This window comes from Capricornis sumatraensis, chromosome 2 (genome assembly GCF_032405125.1).
Source record: "Capricornis sumatraensis isolate serow.1 chromosome 2, serow.2, whole genome shotgun sequence".
NCBI classification, from domain to species: Eukaryota; Metazoa; Chordata; class Mammalia; order Artiodactyla; family Bovidae; genus Capricornis; species Capricornis sumatraensis.
In genome coordinates, this window is record NC_091070.1 from 150,235,919 (window position 1) to 150,257,330 (window position 21,412).

The window sequence follows — 21,412 nt, forward strand, 5'->3', positions numbered from 1 at the left end:
TTTTTGAAAGATAAATCTAGTGTTTGGCCTGCTCAGCTCAGTTCAGTCACTCAGTCGTGTCTGACTCTTTGTGACCCCATGGGCTGTACTGTTCTTTAAACTACTTATTGATTGATTAATTCCAAGTACTTTTCCAAGGGCAGGGGATACAATGGTGAACAAAACCGTGTCCCTTTCATCATGGTGCTGACATTTCCACACTAGTGAGAGGAAATAAAAAATATACAAATAAGCTAATAAAATTTACCAAGTCAGTAGAGGGATATGTGCTATGGCATTTTCTAGCATTTAAAGCAGGGTAAATGATGAGGTTGCCCAATTCAAGAAAATTACAGACACCCTGTGCAATATCCAGAAGGACCTGAAGGACTTGTGACTTCTGGCTGCTAGGCTGTAGAGACTTAAAAACTACCGTGTGATTAACCATACACCTTTAGTTTTCATCCATGTACATGGAGTGCAGTTTGCTTGTATCTTCCGAAGCATGTGAATCTTGGCTCCCAGAATTACAGCCCATGCTTGATTTAATGCTTACAAGATGAGTCCCTGAACAAATAAAGTTAACTATTGTAGTAATCAATAAATAAGTAACTAAAGCAGGGTAAGGAAGATAGGGAGTGTCAAAGAGGGGAATGCTCTTTTCTATGGAATGGTCAGGGAACATGTCAATGACATGGAACATTTGAGGGGAGACTGAAAGGACGCAAAGTCAGGTATATGGGGCAGGGGAGCCATTCCAGGCAAAGGGAACCGCAGAGGCAAGGGGTATCAGGGGAATAACAAAAACATCAGAGGAAGAATAGGAGGAGTGATTCCCCACCATCTTTTCCTAAGAAAAGTATGGTCAAATTTATCATCATCCTAAGATCAGTTTTCATAAAATCCAATAAGAATCCTTTATGTAATCTCTTTTGTTCTGTGCCTCAATTTTTAATTTGAAAAATAGGGATGATAGTACCTCATAGGATTGTTGTGAGGACTAAATGAGTTACTAAATATAAAAAATAATTAAGACACTGTCTAGCACAGAGTAAATCCTGCGTGCTCAGTTTCTAAGCTGTGTCTGACTCTTTGTGATCCCATAGGCTGTAGCCCACCAGACTCCTGTGTCCATGGGATTCTCCAGGCAAGAGTGCTATAATGGGTTGCCAGTTCCTGCTCCAGGGGATCTTCTCCACCCAGAGGTCAAACCCACATCTCCTGTGTCTCTTACACTGGCAGGCAGATTCTCTACCACTGAACCATGGAGAGCTACTTATTACTATTATCATCATTATCTCTTATCTACAACCATGTCAATAATTCAACTTTTTAGGCCAATAGTATAATTTTGCACCAACCATTAATTATCTGAAGAGTTTCCTTACATGTATTAGGATATTAGGTAGGGTCATGGTACATGGTGACTCAAGCACAGAGGTTTATGTCATCAAATGTCTTACAAACAGCTTAAAATGACATAAACAAATTGGAGTTGAAATTTAATACCTTAATCTAGACATAAAACGAGTATGGTATCATGTTCATGTACTTAAGTTTTTTTAATTTTTTTTTTTTTCAGTCAGTCTTACTCACTTCCCTCTCCTCACAACAACACAGAATTCTTGGATCTTTGCAATGTCTTTCACATTCATCTCCAGCATGTGGGTCTGAATTGATTCCTTGTTTCTCAATCGCAACCATCACAGAATCAAGATTAATAACCTGCTTGGTGAGTTTTGTCCACTTTGGAATCTGGGGCCTTTGTACTCACTGTGGCCCGGCGGGCTCTCCATGGTTCTTTCTGAGGGCTCCCAGCAGTGAGGGGCAAAGACACCCGCAGTGACTGGGAATCTGCCTGCCTTTGGGCCACCCTGCCTGCTTCCACTGTCTCCTTCCCTCTCCTGGGCGTTTAGCCATGATTGAGGAGAGTCTGAAAGTGGGTTGAAAGTTCACTAACATAATAATCTCTGTGCTTAGAACAATGCCTGGCACAATGGAAGTACTCAGTAAGTATTGTCTGTGAGTGATGTTGTGCTCCCCTAAAAAGGCTATCACTGAAGCATGACTGGCAGGAAAAGCACCTGTGCACTGGACTCGCCTTCGGGTTGGGCTCCCATCTCTATCATGTACCTGGAACAGCTGCTTTCATTGTCAGCCCCTTCACCCCTGGCCACAGGGTAACTGGGACTGTCTTTGCTTTAGACATGTGGTTTTTGTGGCCATTACACTTAATTTCACTAGTCACATCAGGTTGAACAGAATTTACAGTAAACAAACAAACAACGGATCCTAGAATTTTTATTCCTGAGCCCATTGGTCAGTCCCTCAACAGTCCTCCAGAAAATACTTAGTACAGACCCATTGTGTACTGGACACAGACTTAGGTAACATAACACTATAGACCTCTATAATCTAATTAGTATAAGTAAACATTGGTACTAGTATCCAATGAAAGAGGGCATGAGAATCACAAGTGCCCTAAATATAGGGTTCCATGTACCATACTATGTTAAATAGGATGACTGATTTTCAGTGAGAACAGGAAGGCTTCAGAGTAAAGGTTGTATCCTGTGTATCATAGAAAGAATGAAGAACACTTCAGTTGGCAGAGTAGTCACGTGTTATTGATAAATACTATAATTATAAATAGCAGTACTACATCATCTGTCATGTATGTTACATTATTGATCCAGCATCCTGTTATGCCTCTGACTTGTGTTCGTTTGTCTCTGACTCCTTATGATCCAAAGCCGTGACCCTAAAGCTGCTTTAACCAAGACACATTTAGAGGTAAAAACCGGTTGGCTTTACAATAGCAAGTGCTGGGATACTATTATCAAGTTTGGTGGAGGTATTTGTTTCTTATTTTCTTTACTAAACACTTGAACTACTTGTCCCAGATAACAGATTTTTTCTTTTTTAAAAAAATTTATGAAAGTACAGTTGATTTACAGCAGATAACAGATTTTTGATGTTCATTCTTTCTCAGTTAATAGTTGTATTTTATTGTGAAATGAATTACCATTTTTCTGAGAATGTTTTGGAATATATTACTCCCAACTAATGAAGAACAGTGGAGATTATGGCAGATGCTTAATATATTTTGAAAAAGATTTAATGGGAGGAGAAGATTTGAGGAACTTTTCCAATTTCCGTTCCCATAATTTTACTTATTCAGTTAATATTCACAGAATGTCTGCTATGTCTTGGCATAGATGACAGGAAGGGTATTCTTGGTAGTTAAGTGTTACTAAGTACGTGAACTATTCAATAGAAACCCTGTATTTTTTCATTATGGTGTGTGATCCAAATCTAGATAAGTGGTTTAATTCTGGTTGTTCATTTTCCCTACAAGTGTTGATGAGTCCCATTAGTAAAGGAGCATTTAATGGTAAGAGCCAAGTAGAATGCTTAAGGAATCATGCATTCAACTAGCATCCATTGAGCAACTCCCACGAATCAGGTGGTATTCTACATAATGGTTGATGTTTTGCGTAAATTAATTTTCTGAAAATGACAGTCAAACAAAGAAAAGAGTGTGGCAATTTTAAACATAAAATGTATTTTTGTTCCTAAACGTATCGATAAGGAGGATGTGGGAAGGAGCAGGATCAAACAAATTGAACACCAAATTTCTGACCGTAAATAACTCACAATGTCCACCTGAGAAATGTGCACTTAAACAACAAGGACCTGCTTCCTACTGGAGGGTGTAAAAGGTGACTGATTCCTAAGGTTCCTCCGTCCGTCCTGCCACAAGCCGCACGGGGCTGCTAACACGTCCTGCAGCTATTAGGACCGCCAGCAGGCCAAAGCGCTACTGACCGTCGGAGCCCCGCGCGCTAGAGCCAGAGGCCGCCCCCACCTGCCGCCCGCGTCCGGCCCCGCCCCCTGGGCGCGCAGGCCAATGGGCTGGGCCCCGGGGGGCGGGAGGCGCGGGGCCGGGGGCGGGGCGGCCGGGGCCGGCGCGGTCGTGGCGGTAGCTGCAGGGGCGGCGGCGGCGACGGCGGCGGCTTGGCCGGGCGTCCGCGGGCCGTGGGGGATGGGGGCGGCGAGCTCCAGCCCTCGGCGGCGGCGGCGGCGGCCGTGAGTGTTGGGCGGGCGTCCGCGTTCGGGACGCGGGATGGAGCGCCGCGGTGAGTGTCGGGTGGCGGCGCTCGCACCAACCGTGGCGGCCGAGGCAGGGGTCTGGGGTCACCGGCGAGTTGCCGTCCAGGGTTCGGGCGGCCGAGGCGGCGGCCAGAAGGGGAAGCGACCGCGGGCTGCGCTGAGGGTCGGCGGCGGGCCGGGCCGGGGCCCACAGGACTCCTGGTCCTCCGGGAGGGGTCCTAGCGGATGAGGGGCGCGGCAGGGGAGGGAGAGCGGGGAGAGCTGGAGAGGGCGTCGCAGGGACCCGCGGACCCCGGTGCCCCAGTTAGGCGACGGCGTCCCGGGATCTGGGGAGGAGAGTCTCGAGGTGGACTTTCCTCCCTTTCCAGGTTCCCCTCGAGTGTCCTGCAGCCCCTCTCCCTTTTCTAACCACGTTCGCTCATCCGCCTTTAAGCGGAATTCTGGAAGGGGCTTCTTCACCCTCCCTGCCCCGCACTCTCTCTCCCCCCGGCACCCCCCACTTTTGGTTTCCTTAACGAGGTCTTCACTTTCGTGTTCCTTACTTGGGATCTTTTTGGAAGTTTAGTGCCTTTTTCTCAAATTTTTGTCTGACAAATGCGAAAGCTGAGGTAAAATAACAAGACATTTCGTGTTGCCTGTCTTCCTTTTCTTATCACATTTCGCCTCACCTAGGCCCGGGTGTTTGTTTATTTATTTATTTGGCGGGGGGAGCGGTAATGAAAAGTAGAAAAACACTCAGTTCCGCTTCTACCCAAGTGCCCGCTCCGGTGCGTGTCTGGCGCTCTTCACACTCCCTCCCTCTCCCACCACTCCGACCCTTCTGTCACACCCCTGTAGCTGTTTCTTCGCACGCGCACACACGCACCCGCTATCCCAGCCTGGTCCTCGGCTAAGCCCTGTGCTTTGCAGAATAGAAATTGACAGGCGGAGGATTGCAGCTCCCAAGAGGAGAGCAGGAGAGGGTATCCCTGTGAGTTTGTTTCCCGGGCTGTCCCAGGTCCCACAATCCAAACCTTGGCCCTAGGGAAGGCCTTCCTTTGCCTTGAACGAAGTAGCCGGAGAGTCTCCTTGTCTTTGAGCCCCCTCTGACATTTCCAGGGTCCATCTCGCTTTTTCATCATCACTCTGCTTTAGAGAGGAGGGTGAGGTTTGCTAACCAACTACGTTCATGGACTGTTTTTTTGTTTTGGTTTTGGTCGTTGACATCCTCTATCCACCTCTAATGGTGGATCTCTTAGGGACTGTTAGGAGGTGAAAGCTGCAACACGGCAGCGGAGCCAAAATAACCAAAGAACTATTTGTTTGACATTTACCTTTTCCTTTTCTCTTCTTTTTGGGAATTAGCTTCGTCCCCTAGTTCGGTTTGAGGAAGTGTGTGTGTGTGTGTTGGGAGGGGGGGTTAGTTTCCTGTTCAAGAAAAAGAATTCATAATTAAGTACGAAAGCGAATATTTAGAATGAGTAAAGGAATCGCAACAAATTATGGGTCTTGGAGATTTAAATCCCTTTCTTCAGAGATTTCTTCAGGCAGTTTGCCAGGAATGCATACTAGAAATGCTTCCTGATTGTAGGAACTAAGCAAGTGAGGAACCCGGACACTTAAGCTTCATTAGCTTTATGGTTCAAATAGCCTTAGTCTCCTGATTCTGAGAAAAAGTCTAGAGTGGATTTGAAGAGAAGTAAGATAGGTTTGAATTGAAAATTTTTCGGTTCCCAAATTGGCAGGAAGTAAAACTCTGGCTGAGATGAAGAAAGCACTGTTCATGGAATCTATGGTGGCTGGTCATTCCTGCTCTACCCACCTCCCTAAAATAGAATATCCACTAAATTATCAGCACCTTCTCTTCCCAGTGGTAAAAGCCCTTGATCTAGGAATGTGTGCTGCTTCAACCACTGCTGTTGGTCTCAGTTGTTAGTAATGCTTGAACAAAGCTCATGACCAAAAGGTTCCCTGGAAAGATTTTCATTCCTGTACCACTGGTGATTGATTCAGCATTCCCTCAGAAAATTTAGTTTGACACCACTTTATGTTAGACAAGGTCTTGTGAAAACTTTCAGTCTATTGGGTAGAAGCAGGTAATTTCAAATAAATAGGGCCCAAGACATAATATCTTGGGTTGCCTGAGAAAAGTATGTTGAATGTCCTATGGGAAAGTAAAGGAATGATTTATTTTCGGTAGAGGAAATGAAAAGGCTTTTTGGAAGAAGTGATGTTTTTTGTGAGATTGAAGTTGATTAAGAGAATGATTTTAATAAGCACAGAAGGCCAAAAGATCCTTCTTGGCAGAGTTGCTGGTTATCCTAATGCACACATACAAGGGTGTCATCGGTCAGCTTCTATGATTTTGCATTGATGGCTACTTTGTTTGTTTTTGATTTCCCACCTCATCTCCAGTGTAATGATGAGCCACAACACAGAAAGATACATCCCTGTGTAAAGAAATAAGGAGGTTTAAAAGGAGGGTTAGCAACACGTTTGGATATGATGAGGATTTTTGTGGATGGCTTGTACTTTCTGCTTTGTCTTTATCTTTTACTCTGATAAGCAGGAGCCCTTTGATGATACTGCCTCCCTGGGATAAGTTTTTTTCTTTTTCTTAAAAAAATGCTCCAGTATTTATCCCTGATAAAGTATTCAAATACTACAGACTTTCTTTCTAAGGAAGAAGGTGGAAAATATTTTGAAAAATATTAAGGGAGAGAGAAAGTTGAATTCAGGGATTATTTCAGTAGAACTTCCTGCAATTTTGTGGGCTTCCCAGGTGGCGCTAGTGGAGAAGAATGCCTGCCAATACAAGAGATGTAAGAGATGTGGGTTCCATCCCTGGGTTAGGAAGATCCCCCGGAGGAGGGAATAGCAACCTTACAATTTTACTTTTAATTTATCTAATATTGCTTGAGTACTAAAATAGTAAGAGATTTTTATACACTATGAGTGACTTTTGACAATTGTATACACTCATGTAATCCCCATAATCAAGATATAGAACATTTCCATTATTTCTAAAAGTTCTCACATGCAGAACTCCCCCCACCTTCCACACTACAAGCCCATCACCAGGCAGCCATTCCTGCTTTTTTGTTACTAAGAATTAAGTTCATCTTTTCTTTGTGCCTGACTTTCATTTAGCATGATGTTTTTGAGATCCACCCATGGTTTTTTGCTATGTTATAGATATTTTATTGTTGAGTAGTATTCCCTTGTAAGGCTGTTAGCATTTATCTGTTGGCACTCGGATTGTTTCCAGTTTTTGACTGTCATGAAAAAAGTTCCTGCATACATTTGTGTATAGTTTTTGGATTAATGTATTTTTCATTTTGGGGAGATATATAAGGGAGTAGAGTTGCTGGGTTTTATGGTAAATGTATGTTCATGTGTATAAGGAACTGCCAGGCTGTTTTCCAAAGTGGTATGTACCTTGTATAACACCAATGTGTGGGAGTTTAGTTGCTGTACATCCTTCCTCTCCCAGATTTCACTCTAGCTGAAATTGAGAATTCCAGTAGACATTTAGTGGTATCTCATTGTGGCTTAAATTTGTGTTTCTCTGATACTAATGATGAGCACTATTTCATGTGCTTATTGCCCAGTTGTGTATCTTCTTTTTTGAAGTATCTGTTCAGATCTTTTACTAATTAATTTCTTGTGCTGTTTGTTTTATTATTGAGCTAAGAGTTCTTGATGTAATTTGAATACAAGTCCTTTGTCATGTATTTTCTCCCGATTTGTGGGCTTAACAGTTGTCTTTCAAATAGCAGAAGCTTTACATTTCAATGAAGTTTAGTTAACCAGTTGTTTGTTTGTTTGTTTGTCTGTTTAATGGTTCTTGCTTTTTGTGTCTACGAAATGGTTCTCTAGGTTTTCTATTCAAGTTTTCTTAGAATAGAGATCCTCAAACATATTCTTAAAGGACCAGATCATAAATATTTTAGGCTTACAGGCTACAGTACCTCAACCACTCAACTTTGCTGTTGTAGGGCAAAAGCAGCTATTGACAGTACATAAACAGTTGGGCATGGCTGTGTTCTCCCATAATTTTTTTTTATAAAAACATGCAGTTGCCTCTTCCAGCTCCAGCATTTAAAAGATTGATAGTATTAGATTATGTATTTAGGTTTATGATACATGTTGAGTTAATTTTAGGGTATACTCTGAAGTAAGGATCATTTTTTTTCTCGTATGGCTGTCAAGTTATTTCAGTACCATTTATTGAAAAGAACACCTTTCCCCCTATTGAATTACTTTAGCACCTTTTGAAAATATGTAGGTCTATTTCTAGACTATTCTGTTGATCTGTTTCACTCTCTGTAATAATATCATATTGTTTTGGTAACTGTAACTCTATAGTAAATCTTAAAATCAGACATTATGGATCTTCCAAATCTGTTCTTTTTTCAAAAATTTTTTGGCTGCTTCGATTTTTTACATATTATATACATTTCAGAGTCAGCCTATCAATTTCTGCAAAAACCTAGGAGAGATTTTGTTTGGGATTGCTTGAAATGACACATCACTTTGAGGGAAACGAAAGTCTTCAACAGTTTTCATTCTTCCAGTCTGTGAGCATGGCATACTTACTGACTGATTCACTTCTTTAATTTCTGGCCGCTGAAGTTTTATAGTTTTAAATTTAGGATGTTAGACATATTTTGTTAAATTTATTCCTAAAAATATCTGATTTTTTGATGCTATTATAAATGGTCTTTGTTTCTAAAATATCACTGTCCAATTGTTTGTTGCTAGTATTTAGAAATAAAATTGTAATATATTGGCCCTATATTCTGTGGCCTTGCTAAATTCATTTATTAGTTGCAGTAACTCATTTGTAGGTTTCTTAGAGTTTTTGAGGTATGCAAACATGTCAGTTTTTAATGAAGTGTTTTACTTCTTCCTTTTCAGTCTGTGTTTTATTTTTTTGTCTCTTGTTCTCTTGTACTGTCTAAGACCTTCAGTAACAATAGTGTGTGTTAGACCCTCAGTCATGTCCAACCCTTTGCAACTCCATGGACTGTATAGCCTGCCAGGCTCCTTTGTCCATGGAATTCTCCAGGCAAGAACACTGGAGTGGGTAGCCATTCCCATCTCCAGAGGATCTTCCTGACCCAGACATTCAACCCAGGTCTCCTGCATTGCAGACTCAGATTCTTTACCATCTGAGCCACCAGGGAAGCCCAGTAACAATATTGATCCTAATTTTAAAGTGGAAAACATAGATAGTCTTTCATTATTGACCAAGATGTTAGCTGCAGATTTTTTGTAGATGCCTCTTAAAAGGTTGAAAAAATTCCTTTCTATTCCTACTTTGCTGACTGCTTTAATCATGAAAGTTTGCAGAATTTTGTCAGATGCTTTTTCTGCATTTATTAAGATCGTCACATTTTTTTTTGTCTATTGACTATTAAACTAAGCTTGATTCTTGAGACAAACCTTTCTTGGTTCTAATGTGTTATTTCTTTTAAATATTGTTGGGTTTGACTTGCTAATACTGTGTTAGGAAATTTGATCCGTAGTTTTCTTATATTTGTCTGCTTTCAGTATCAGAGTAATACTGACCTCATAAAATGAGTTGGGAGGTTTTCCAACTCTTCTATTTTTTGAGAGTTTCTATAGGACTATTTTATCTAGTTCAATAGATTTCATTAGTGAGGCCATCTGGGTCTGCAGTTTTTCTTTGTGAGGTGTTTTAAAGTATGAATCCATTTTTTAAAGTACATATAAAGTTGCCCCAGATTTTCTATTTTGTGTGTTAGATCTGGTTATTTGTGTCTTTCAATAAATTTTTCCATTTTATCAGAGTTGAATTTCGTGGCAAAGTTGTTTATAATAGTCTTTTCCCTTTTAATATCTGTAGGGTCTGTACTGATGTTCCTTATTTCATTCATGATATTAGTAATTTGTTTTCTCAGTTTATTTTTTGATCAGTTCAGCAAGATATATATCTATTTAATCGATCTTTTCAAAGAACCGACATTTAGTTACATTGATTTCTCTCTGTTACCTGTCTTCCATATCACTGATTTCTTCCTTGTTGTTCAGTTGCTCTGTTGTGTCCGACTCTTTGTGACCCTAGCTTTGACTCTTCAGACCTTTGTTGGCAAAGTAATGTCTCTGCTTTTTAATATGCTGTCTAAGCTTGTCATTGCTTCTCTTCCAAGGAGCAAGCATCTTTTAATTTCATGGCTGCAGTCGCCGTCCACAGTGATTTTGGAGCCCAAGAAAATAAAGAAATCACTGATTTCTACTCTTATTTCTACCATTATTTCCTTTGTTTTACTTACTTTCTGTTCAGTTTGCTCTTTGCTCTATAGCTTGAAGTAAAAGCTTAAATCATTGATTTTAGATCCTCCTTTCTTTGTTTTTTATTGTTCAAGTATTTTATTTATTTTAAAAAACATTTTTATTTTATATTGGCATATAGCCAGTTAACAATGTTGTGATAGTTTCAGGTGGACAGCAGAGAGACTTAGCCATACAAATACATGTATCCATTCTCCCCCAAACTCTCCTGCCACCTAGCCTGCCACATAAGATTGAGCAGAGTGCCATGTGCTATACAGTAGGACCTTGTTGATATCCATTTTAAATGTAGCAGTGTGTACATGTGGATCCCAAGCTCCCCATCTCTTCCTCCAATCCTTCCCCCTTGGCACCATAAGTTTGTTCTCTGTGAGTCTGATTCTGTTTTGTAAATAAGTTCATTTGTATCATTTCTTTTTAGATTCTGCATATAAGGGATGTCATACGATAATTCTCCTCTGTCTGACTTTACTCAGTATGACAATCTCTAGATCCATCCATGTTGCTGCAGATGGACCCTCCTTTCTTTTTAATAAGGTTTCTAAAACAGTATATTTCTCTAACTACTGCTTTTACTGTGTAACTTACCCATTTTGAAATATTGTGTTTTCATTTTTATTCAGTTCAAACTATTTTCAAATTTGCCTTGTGAAAATGTGACCCATGGATTATTTAAAAATATATAGTTTCCAAGTATTTGGTGATTTTCCTCCTGTTATTTATTCTATATTTAATTTTGTTTGGGTCAGAGAACATACACTGTATGATTTCAGTTTTCTTAAATTTATTGGGACTTGCTGTGTATGGTCCTACATATATCTTAGTGAATATTTTATGTGTATTTGAAAAGACTGTGTATTCTGTCATTGGGTAAAATTCTCTATAAATGTGTGTCAGGCAAGTCAAGTTGATTGATAGTATTGTTTAAATTTTCTATATCCTTACAGATTTTCTCTTATTATTCTATCAGTTAATGAGAGAGGATTATTGAAATCTTAACTATCATTGGGATTTATCTATTTTTCCTTAATTTCTGTCAAGTCTTATCCTATATACTCTATTTTTAGGTGCATACACTAAGATAATGTCTTTAAGATGAATTGACTCTTACTATTATAAAATGTTACTCTTTATCCTTGTCTGATTAAAAACTACTTCTGCTTTCTTATGCCTAGTATTTACTTGGTGTATCTTTTTCTGATGTTTTACTTTCAACTTACTTGTGTCTTTTATATTTTACGTCTGTTTCTTACAGGCAGTTTGTAACTGTGTGTGTATGCTGTTACTTCAGTCATGTCTGACTCTTTGCAGTCCTATGGATTGTAGCCTGCCAGACTCCTCTCTGGTATTCTTCAGGCAAGAGTGGGTTGCCATGCCCTTCTCCAGGGGATCTTCCTCACCCAGGAATGGAACCCATGTCTGTTATGTCTCCTGCATTTTCAGGCAGGTTCTTTACCACTAGTGCCACCTGGAAAGTCAGTATGTAATTGAGTCTTACTTTTTTAGAGATTGTCCAGTTGTCCAATTTGACCAGTGCTGCCTTTTTATAGGGGTGTTTAGAGAATTTATATTTAATGTAATTATTGATATGATTGGGTTTAAGCCTATCATCTTGCTGTTTGTCTTTAATTTTTCTCATCTGTTCGTTTCTTTTCCTCTTGTTCTGCCTTCTTTTGGATTGACTAATTTTTTGAAATTCCAGTTATAGCTACTGTTGGCTTATTAACTGTACCTCTGAAGATTTATTATACATTTTAAATTTATTATAATATGCCTTCAAATAATAACATGCTATTTCACATATAGTGTAAGAACCTTACTTGCATTTCCCTCCTCTCTTAGTTTTTGTTATTGTGATACCTTTTGCTATTCTACATATGTTGTAAATGCCACACAAATTGCTGTTACTTTTGTTTTAAATGTCAGTATTTTTTTAAAAAGAGAAATTTACAAAATGAGGCTTGTGTTGAAGCTTCATTTGAGGTGAGTCTAGAATATTATTTTATTAGGGCTGGTCTCCACGTACTACTAACACATGTCCTTCAGGGATCTCTCCTTAAGTATTCATAGGTCTCTCTGCTCTGGGTGATGAAAACTCAGAGGTCTCCTAGCCTTGTGAGAGCCCTGGAAATTGTTCAGCTACAGCTCCTTGGAAATTCTTTGTCCACCCTTGTGGGGATTCACCCTGTACATATACAGCTTTGAATTCAGCAAGAAAATTAAGGAGTTGCCTATGCAAATTTCTGGAGCTCTTTCTCTGCCTACCTTCTTCCTCTCTGGCACTCTGCTGTACTGATTCCAGAGCTATGATTGCTCTTTCCTCAACGAGAGCACCACACTCTGTTTGGCTTCCTCCTTCTGTTCTGTGGTCTAGAATGTACCTCCAGGCAGAGAGTTGGGGTGACTTGTAGGGATCACCTCATTTGTTAGTGATTCCATCTCTGCAGGATCATGGTCCTGTGCTGTTTATAGTCTGATGTATGAAAATAATATAGAAGGACTTCCCTGGTGGCTCAGACACTAAAGCGTCTGTCTACAATGCGGGAGACCTGGGTTTGATCCCTGGGTCAGGAAGATTCCCTGGAGAAGGAAATGGCAACTCACTCCAGTACTCTTGCCTGGAAAATCCCATGGACGGCGGAGCCTGGTGCAGGCTGCTGTCCATGGGGTCACAAAGAGGAAAATAATACAGTAGAAGGGCAAATCTGATCTTAGTTATTCCTGCATTGATGTATTCAAAATTTTAAGACTTTTTTAAAATCTGGAAACTTTCTTTTCATCATTTTAGTGGCAGTTTATTTGTTTAAGAAACTGTTGTTTGCTCTATAAAATGGTGCACAGTCTAGACTTTACTGAGTGAATCCTGTGATATAATTTAACGTATTCTCTTGTCTTCTATATTGCTTATAAAGTGGTGATTGGATCTAGAGCAGAGTTTCTCAGTCTTGACACTTTGTGACTATTTGGGACTGGGTCCTGCTTTGTTAGGGGTGGAGGTAGGGTTGAGGGGTGCTCTCTTGTGCAGGCAGGATGTGTAGCGGCATCCTTGGCCTCTGTTCACTAGATGTCAGTACGATTCCTTCCCAGTTGTGAGAACCAAAGGTGTCCACAGACACTGTAAAATGTTTTTGGAACAATGTTCTATTATGAAAAGTAGGCTACCTAAACTACAGAATCAATTTCAGGAATATGAAGATCCCTACCCAGCAAAAATAGGAATACTTATTATAAATGTTAACACTGAAGAGAACACATGGGAAAGATTTTAACAGTATGGAAGTTGAAGGTTCACAGAGTGACAGAAAAGTAACATCACGGAGGATAAGAATTTCTGTTTTAGAAGGAAAAAATACTTGAGACAATAATAATGTAAAATGGTAAAAACAATTTTAAGATATTAGACTTCTACGATAGATATACAGATGGTTTTACTTTTTCTTCTTTTAAACAGTTTATGATTTAATTATAAACCAAAAATTTTGGAGTTGCAGAAAGGTTTTAATAGTGTACTTTTTCATACTAGAAACTCACTTGTGTGACATAAAATTTCTTTAAACAAAATGTAAATTAGGGAGAATTAATAAAATAACCCCTTTAATTTAAAAGTGAACTACAATTTTCGCTAATGTTTCCAATACCCTGTTCCTTACTAAGGAAAAAGAGTAGAAAAGATGACAGACAATTAATATATTTTTAAAAAAGATTTAAGAGGAGGATTGGGATTGAAAGACTTCTCAAAATTTCCCTCAGATAACAGTACTTATAAGTTAATCGTCCAGTATTCATCGAGGAGCCACTCTGCTGGTTCTGTGCACAGTAGTTGGCTGTTTTGATATCGTTTAAAGGTAGATCTGGTGGGAAGGGTCTTGAGGTTAACCCAGAGCAGATCCAGGGGGCGGACTTTGCTCTGTTGAGCTCTCTGAAGGTTACCCTGCCTCTACCTTCCATGGCTTTAGAATGCTTTCCTCTCTTCCCCGTTGATGTGCTTCAGTTTAGTCCTCAGTGGTTTCCATGATGAGTGTTTGTGGTACATCATTCTCTTCCAGTAGGGTTTGAAGGAACATTTGATTGTTAGATGTCCCCAGCGTTGTTAGTACTTTTAATCTTGACACAGTTATGTTTAAAGTTTAATGGGTAAGTTTTCAAAAATTAAATCTGCAAAATGATAGTAGAGTCCAAGTAATTGAGGAGCCTGAGGTTCTCATATTTATCTTTTCCAGTAACAACCTAGGCGCTTAATTAGGATCACTTGCCCAGAATTGTTTGGGTGTGAGAAGTGTCTGTCTTCCTTTTCTTGTTAGTGGGTAGTCCCCCTATTTCTCTTTCTCTTTCTGTCTTCCCATTCTGTCTCCATCTTATTTTCTCTGCCTTAACTTGTCCCTGAATCTTTCTTGGTCTTCTTTCTCTTCTCTCCACAATTGTTTCTCTCCCTCCCACATCTTTCATGGTGTTTTTCCTCTCCCTCCCTGCCATGTGCTCCTTTCTGTCTTTGCACACCACCGCTTCTACCTCACACATGAGGACCTTGTGCACAACATTGTCAGTTTAACTTTAATAAGGAACACAATCCTCTTTATTAAGGGAGTGGTGATTAATGGAGTAAGAGAGTACAACATTATTAATATACAGGTATTTTATTTTTTAAGTCAAAAAGCATTATATTAAGTATGATCCATATTTTGCAACCATGTACTATTGTTTAGTCCCTAAGTTGTGTCTGACTTTTTGTGACCCCATAGACTGTAGCCCTCCAGACTCTAGCCTTTCCCAGGTAAGAATATTGGAGTGGGTTGCCACTTCCTTCTCAACGCTAATATATAGGTATTTTAAAATAGATATAAAAGAGTGTTTGAGATGGAGTAACTTTCTTATATTTCTTCCCCAAACCTTTTCTTAGGATTTAATTAGGGTTGCAATGCTCCAGCCCCTTTTTGGCCTGGGATTCCTGACCTCTCATTAGTTTGTTTCAGTTCAGGGCATCATCAGTTTCCATGGTGCGAGTCCATGGCGCATTGTTCTTTTTAAGTGTGGTTAGAAGGAGAGTTTGGATTTAGGGTTTCCTTAGTATCTATGGCATGTCCTTGATACTGTTGTTTTTGAAGTTTGAAGGGGTAAATTTGTGTAAGTTGAATCTGAAAATTCCAGTGTGGAGCTAAAGTAACCAAGGAGCTGAATGTTTTCAGATTTACCTTTTATAAAGTAGCACCTGAAGGGCCAAATTTGCTTTATTTCCCCAACATTGTTTTTAGTAAAAGAGTTCAAAGATATGAGAGATGTTCCTCTTCTCTTTGCCAGTGAGTATTTTCTCCCTTTCTTGCTACTTCCCTTGTTGGCTCTATCATGCTCACTTCCTTTTTCTGTTTCTGGAAGTAGGTGGTCGCTCTTTTCTCTTTTTTCCCTCATTATCTTCTTTCTGCCCTCACTTGTTTCTGTCTTGCTTGCTTTTGCCTCTCTCCCTATGAGTGCAGCCCCAGTTTCCTCCTCCTCTTCTTCCTCACACTCACTTGTCTTTTTCTGCACTCTCCCCGTGTGATCATTGTTTTTCTCTGCCTCCAACACTACACTTAGCCACACTATCCTCCCCATGGGCCCTGTTTCTCCATCGGTTCTTCAGTTCTTTCTGAATGTTCCAGCATGAAGGTAACTGATAAGGCTTGTTTTCCTGAGTAGAATGATGTGGAAACCGATGTGCTTTTGGCCCCTGCTGCTTTCTTTAGTTATTCCATCTTTCTCAGACATTTTTTCTCATTCCGAGCGAGTTTGAGAGTGCAATTGAAGTAATATATAGGTCTAAGTGGGAAATAGGACCCTGTACAGAGAGTAGAGTAGTTAGTTGGTTTTGAGGAAGTTTATTTTTCTGAAAAGGAGTCAGGCTTGTGTTACACTTTTACCTGCTTTGGTTCGTGTTTTTGTTTTCTTAAGAGTTGGAGAGAGAGGAACGAGGTCGTCAAAAGAAGTACCTCATAAAAAAATATAGATTGCTTATCCAAGAAATTTCCGTTTGTCAGATGTAGTCATCAGGTGACCTATTCCTAAGGTTCCTCCGCCCGTTCTGCCACAAGCCACACGGGGCTGCTAACACGTCCTGCAGCACTCAGGACCGCCAGCCCGCCAAGGTGCAGCTGACCGATGGAGCCCCGAGCGCGTGAACCGGAGGCCGCCCCCACCTGCTGCCCGCGTCCGGCCCCGCCCCCCGGGTGCGCGGACCAATGGGCTGGGCCCCGGGGGGCGGGGCGGCCGGGGCCGGGGGCGGGGCGGCCGGGGCCGGGGGCGGGGCGGCCGGGGCCGGGGGCGGGGCGGCCGGGGCCGGGGGCGGGGCGGCCGGGGCCGGGGCGGTCTTGGCGGTAGCTGCACGGGCCGTGGCGGCGGCGGCGGCTTTGGCCGGCGTCTGCGAGCCGTGGGGGATGGGGTCGGCGGTGACGGCCGTGAGTGTCGGGCGGGCGTCCGCGCTCGGGACGCGGGATGGAACGCCGCGGTGAGTGTCGGATGGCGGCGCTCGCTCCAGCTGCGGCGGTTGAGGCAGGACACGGGTCACCGGCGAGTTGACGTCTACGGTCAGGGCGGCCCTGGCGGCGGCGGCGGGAAGTGGAGGCAACTGCGGGTGCGCTGATGACCGGCGGCGGCGGGCCGGGTCGGTGTCCCCAGGACTCCTGGTCCTCCGGGAGGGGTCGGACGGGACGAGGGGCGCGGCACCGGAGGGGGAGCCGGGAGGGCACGAGCGGTGGCCCTGAGCGGATGATGAAGATAATAAAAGCAAACACCTAGTGCGTCCCACGCTCGGCATACTGTTTCCTAAGTGCGCTACACATTTTGATCTCCTGAGAGTTCCACGATTATTTAATTTTTCAGATGGGAAAAACCTGTCAGAACACACAGACTAGTAATTGGCAGAGTGTGACTTCAACTCAGGCAGCTTTGCTCTAGAATCTGTGCTCTGTCGCTACAGAGTTGATCTGACCCCGTTCTACCCCACCTGCCTTGACAGCAGTCCTCTCTTCAGCTGGGTCTCATTCCCGATGTATTTTAGGATTTCCGTGGTTGCATTGTTTTCGTCTCTGTCTTTTGGGCTGAGTGAGGGGTTTTTCTTTCCGAGGCCGCGTAAGCCTCAGTGGTCTTTCCCAGTTCTGCCGCGGACGTTTTAAGGGCTGGACTCTTTTTTTTTTTTTTTGCCGTTTTGACGGCTGAATTTTCAAGCCTGAGACGTTTCATACTGCAGCTGTAGTAATTCACGAACCTCGTGTCTCCATGTTTATCTTTCTTGACTCTCTTCCTCAAGAGGGAATTGGGCTTATAACTTTTCGGAGAGCAGGATTGTTAGTTGCTAAAGGCGGGAACTGAATGCACCTTCCACTTTTCTCCAGGCGTCTCAGAGACGATATCTCTTGTCCATCGCTATCAATGCCGGACACACTTTTTGGTTTATCCATTTTCCCACTCTGTTTAAACGCTGGAATGGGGAACGTGGTCTTTGGCTTTGGGTAGTTTTGGCTGGTCAAGGGAGAGAGAGCCCTGCCGGTCAGGAATGCTAGACATTCTGGAGGCGTGGGAGGTTGGGCAGCTTCATCTTTAAACGTGCTGAGTTCTGACTGCACAGGAATGAAGTGTATGAGTATTGCATGCCTTCTTTTAGAAATTATTTGCATATTACTGAAAAAGTTTCCAACATTCCCCTCTTCTGTTTTAGTGAGGAGTGCATTTAAAAAACATAATCAAAGACCTCCAGGGTGAATTTTCCTGATTTAAAAAAAAAAAAATCTCTAAGATTCTTACCAATCAGAAATTGTGTTGAAATAGCAGATTTCTAAAATATATAGCAATTTTTCCTGAGGTAGAAATAGTAAGATTGGGAATTAAATACAGATATTTGAGGTTGTTTCACTTTTCAATTAGGCAGCCCGGTGCCTAAAATGAAAATACTTGTAAGGAGACATTTGGGGTGGAGGAACGTGAGGCAAGAACATTTGATAAACACAGTCTACTGATGTCTTGGAAAAGACACATTCCAGGGTACCAGAAGTTAGTGTTCACATTTCTGATGCACATATTACTTAGAATTTGGAACATATAGAGAAAGTAGTTTTGCACAGTAGTTTTCTCTTTGCTACACAGTGCTTGTGAAGTGGATAATATGTGTTTTTTTATATTGATGACTTGGAAGAGATGCAAGAGAATTAGAAGAGTTTCACAAATATTTTGCTCAACAATCTGTTTGCACAGTTCAAACTTCACTTGGAAGTCGTTTAATAGGCTTCCACAAAGTCAGTGACATTTCTGGAATTGTTTCCAGTCCTATATTTCATGGTCACAATTTACAGATATATTGTAATGAAGTCACGTGTTGCTCATTACTTACGTATGTCTACAGTCTCCTGCAGTAAAGCACTGCTAATGATAATGGCTAATGGTTATTGCATCTTCATGATGAACCAAGTGTTGTGCTAAGTGTGCTTTCTGTATTATTATCTCATGAAATTAAATTTACAGTTACAGTATCTGGTAACTACATTTTTTGTTCCCACCAACTAGAAGTTCATTTTGGGACTTGAGAAAGTAATGTGGATGATCTTGGAAAGTGTATATCCTCCAAACTTTCTCATTATCATAGTTCAATTTTGTGAAAGTTTGGATTAACTTTATGTTAACATTTTTTCAACTTTTAGTTTGAAATATGAAAAGTAGTAAAGTGTATATAGTAAAAGTAAAGTGTAGTACATTACTCACCATAATGCTGACTCCTCACATCCCCATCATTTTTGTTTGTTTACAGATAGTCTTGACTAAAAATGTTCAAGCATTTTTGAGACGCTCTATAACTTTGAGTTACTAATTTGACAGTTGAAGTAAATTAGTTTTACTGAGGTGGGTGATTTGTTTTATTTGAAGCTGGTGACATACGCTTTAAAATTTATAACCGTCTTTTTACCAGTGACAATGACCAGTTTTCTAATTTACTAAACTAAAAGCCATCAAAATTAATCAGAGTGGCTTTATTAAGTAAGCTGCAAAAGTGATAAATTAGGCTAATAGTCTTTAAATTAATGGTTTGTAAAAGAGCTGCCCAAACAAGACACTTGAGTGTTGTTTTGTTTTTGTTGGAGGGAGACTTAGGTATAATAGTGCCCCCTAAACTGTCCTAAGTTCATTTTAGAAGTTATTTACACATTTAAGAGTTAATGTTAGATAGGTTTGAAACTAGAGTGAATGTAGAAATTGCATTTCCAGAAATGATTTGAGGATAACAATATTGAATAAAGGACTTTTAAATGTTATTAAAGAAGTGTCAGGACACCTTATTTAATAATCAGAAGTAGAGGAACAGTAATAGAAATACCTTTGATTTCAGTCTTATATACTCTTGCCTTTACTCAACTTTATATGCCTTCTTTTTTGAAAGATACTATTTTAGAGACAAATTTTTAAAAACAATTTCTATTTTCCATTCAAGACACTGTAACAATCCAGAGTTAACCATTTTATTTCTATAAAAATTAATTGAAATTTTGTAAAATTATAAAGTTTATAAATTCATTGTAAATTGCTTATTCATTATTATTCATTATTCATCCTGCAAAATCGTTACTTATTCAGACAGTTTTGAGTTTTTCATCCCTCATTCTGCTATAAGCAGAGAACACATGGTTAGCAAACATTGGTCATGATTTCCTTGAGATTATAGTCTGGATAGGGAAACATGAATCATCTATGGGAACTTGGATAAGTGCAGTGATGGAAAGGATAAGATGCTATAAAGCATCCAACAGGAAATTCTGCTCTAGTTTGGTGGCGGTGGTGGTTATGAGGCAGGGGAGGTCCAGGAAGGTTTCTTTGAACTGAGATCAGAATGAGTAAACAAAGAGGAAGGAATAGTCCAGGCAGATGGAACTGTATATAGACAAGGCCCTGTTGAGTCCAACAGTTGGTGTTTTTCAGGTTGTAGGGACAGAATCCATAGTAAGTCTGAGAGCAATTTGATGGGTTACAACTGGCATTTTAAAAAATGAAATGGAACAGGAAAGAAAACATCTGAGTACATCACCTGGCTCCTTGGCCAGTATCTGTTTTATGTTTATGCATTTCTGCATGCATACACCACACACAAACATAACATACTTAATGTGTATACTAGCTCCTGATGTAAAATTATTTCCCACTACAAGTCATGGTAAACAAATATTATTGGAAAAATGAGAAAGTGGTGTGTGGGTGGCCAGAGTGCTGAGAGTGTTGAGTAGGAATTTGACTTCAGATGACATTGCAGAGATAGGTAGGAGGCAGATCTCATGTTGAACCTTGTAATGCACGATAGCTTCTCATTGTCCTTTGGAAGAGTTTTGAACAGAGAAATAACATGATGAGATTCATGTTTTGAAAGTGAATACCTTTGTAATGAGACACTACCTATGGAATGAACAAGAATGAATGTGGAAAAATCCTTAGGAAATTAGTAGCAGTAGCTCAGACAAGAAATCATGGTTATTTACCTAGTGTGGTAGTAGAGAGAGAATTAGATACAGTAAACAACTGTAGATGGGCGGGGGGTGGAGGGGGCGGTAATCTATGGAGTTGGGCAATGTATAGTAAAGAGTAAATGATACAATTTTATATCTTACATGTAACCCAGAAATGAATATTACATAAAACTTTCTACTATAAATTTCACAGAAGTCCTTAGTCATGCTACCATTTTGAAAGTATCCAAATATCTAAGACAAAACGTTTGGTAAATATTTCAATGATAATGCTTGAGCTAATTTAATTCCTCGAGTCATTTCCTTTTTGATTTCAAGAGATATAAACAAATTTAGGACTTTTAATTCCAGGAAGATAAAATGTAAGGATGAAGCAGAAACAGTAAGGTTTTCCTTGAGTTCCAACTGTGTACCAGGTTTAGGTGTTTTAAATGAAGTCTTAATTTTATGTTCCCTTTTAATCTTCACACAGCCTATAACCAAATTGTACAGGTTACTAAGTATTCAGCTAGGATTCAAATCTCAGTCTTTGTCATAACAAAGATTTTGTTTTT

At 40.5% G+C, this 21,412-nt stretch overlaps 1 protein-coding gene across 1 annotated transcript in view; it reads left to right on the plus strand.

Annotated features, from left to right (window-relative positions):
• Positions 1-4,028: 4,028 nt before the first annotated feature.
• Positions 4,029-21,412, plus strand: part of ARHGAP29 (Rho GTPase activating protein 29) — a 79,538-nt gene continuing 62,154 nt past the window's right edge. Inside the window, exon 1 of the mRNA XM_068965629.1 lies at positions 4,029-4,118. The gene's annotated coding sequence lies outside the window, so the exon portion shown is untranslated. The remainder of the gene's footprint in view (positions 4,119-21,412) is intronic.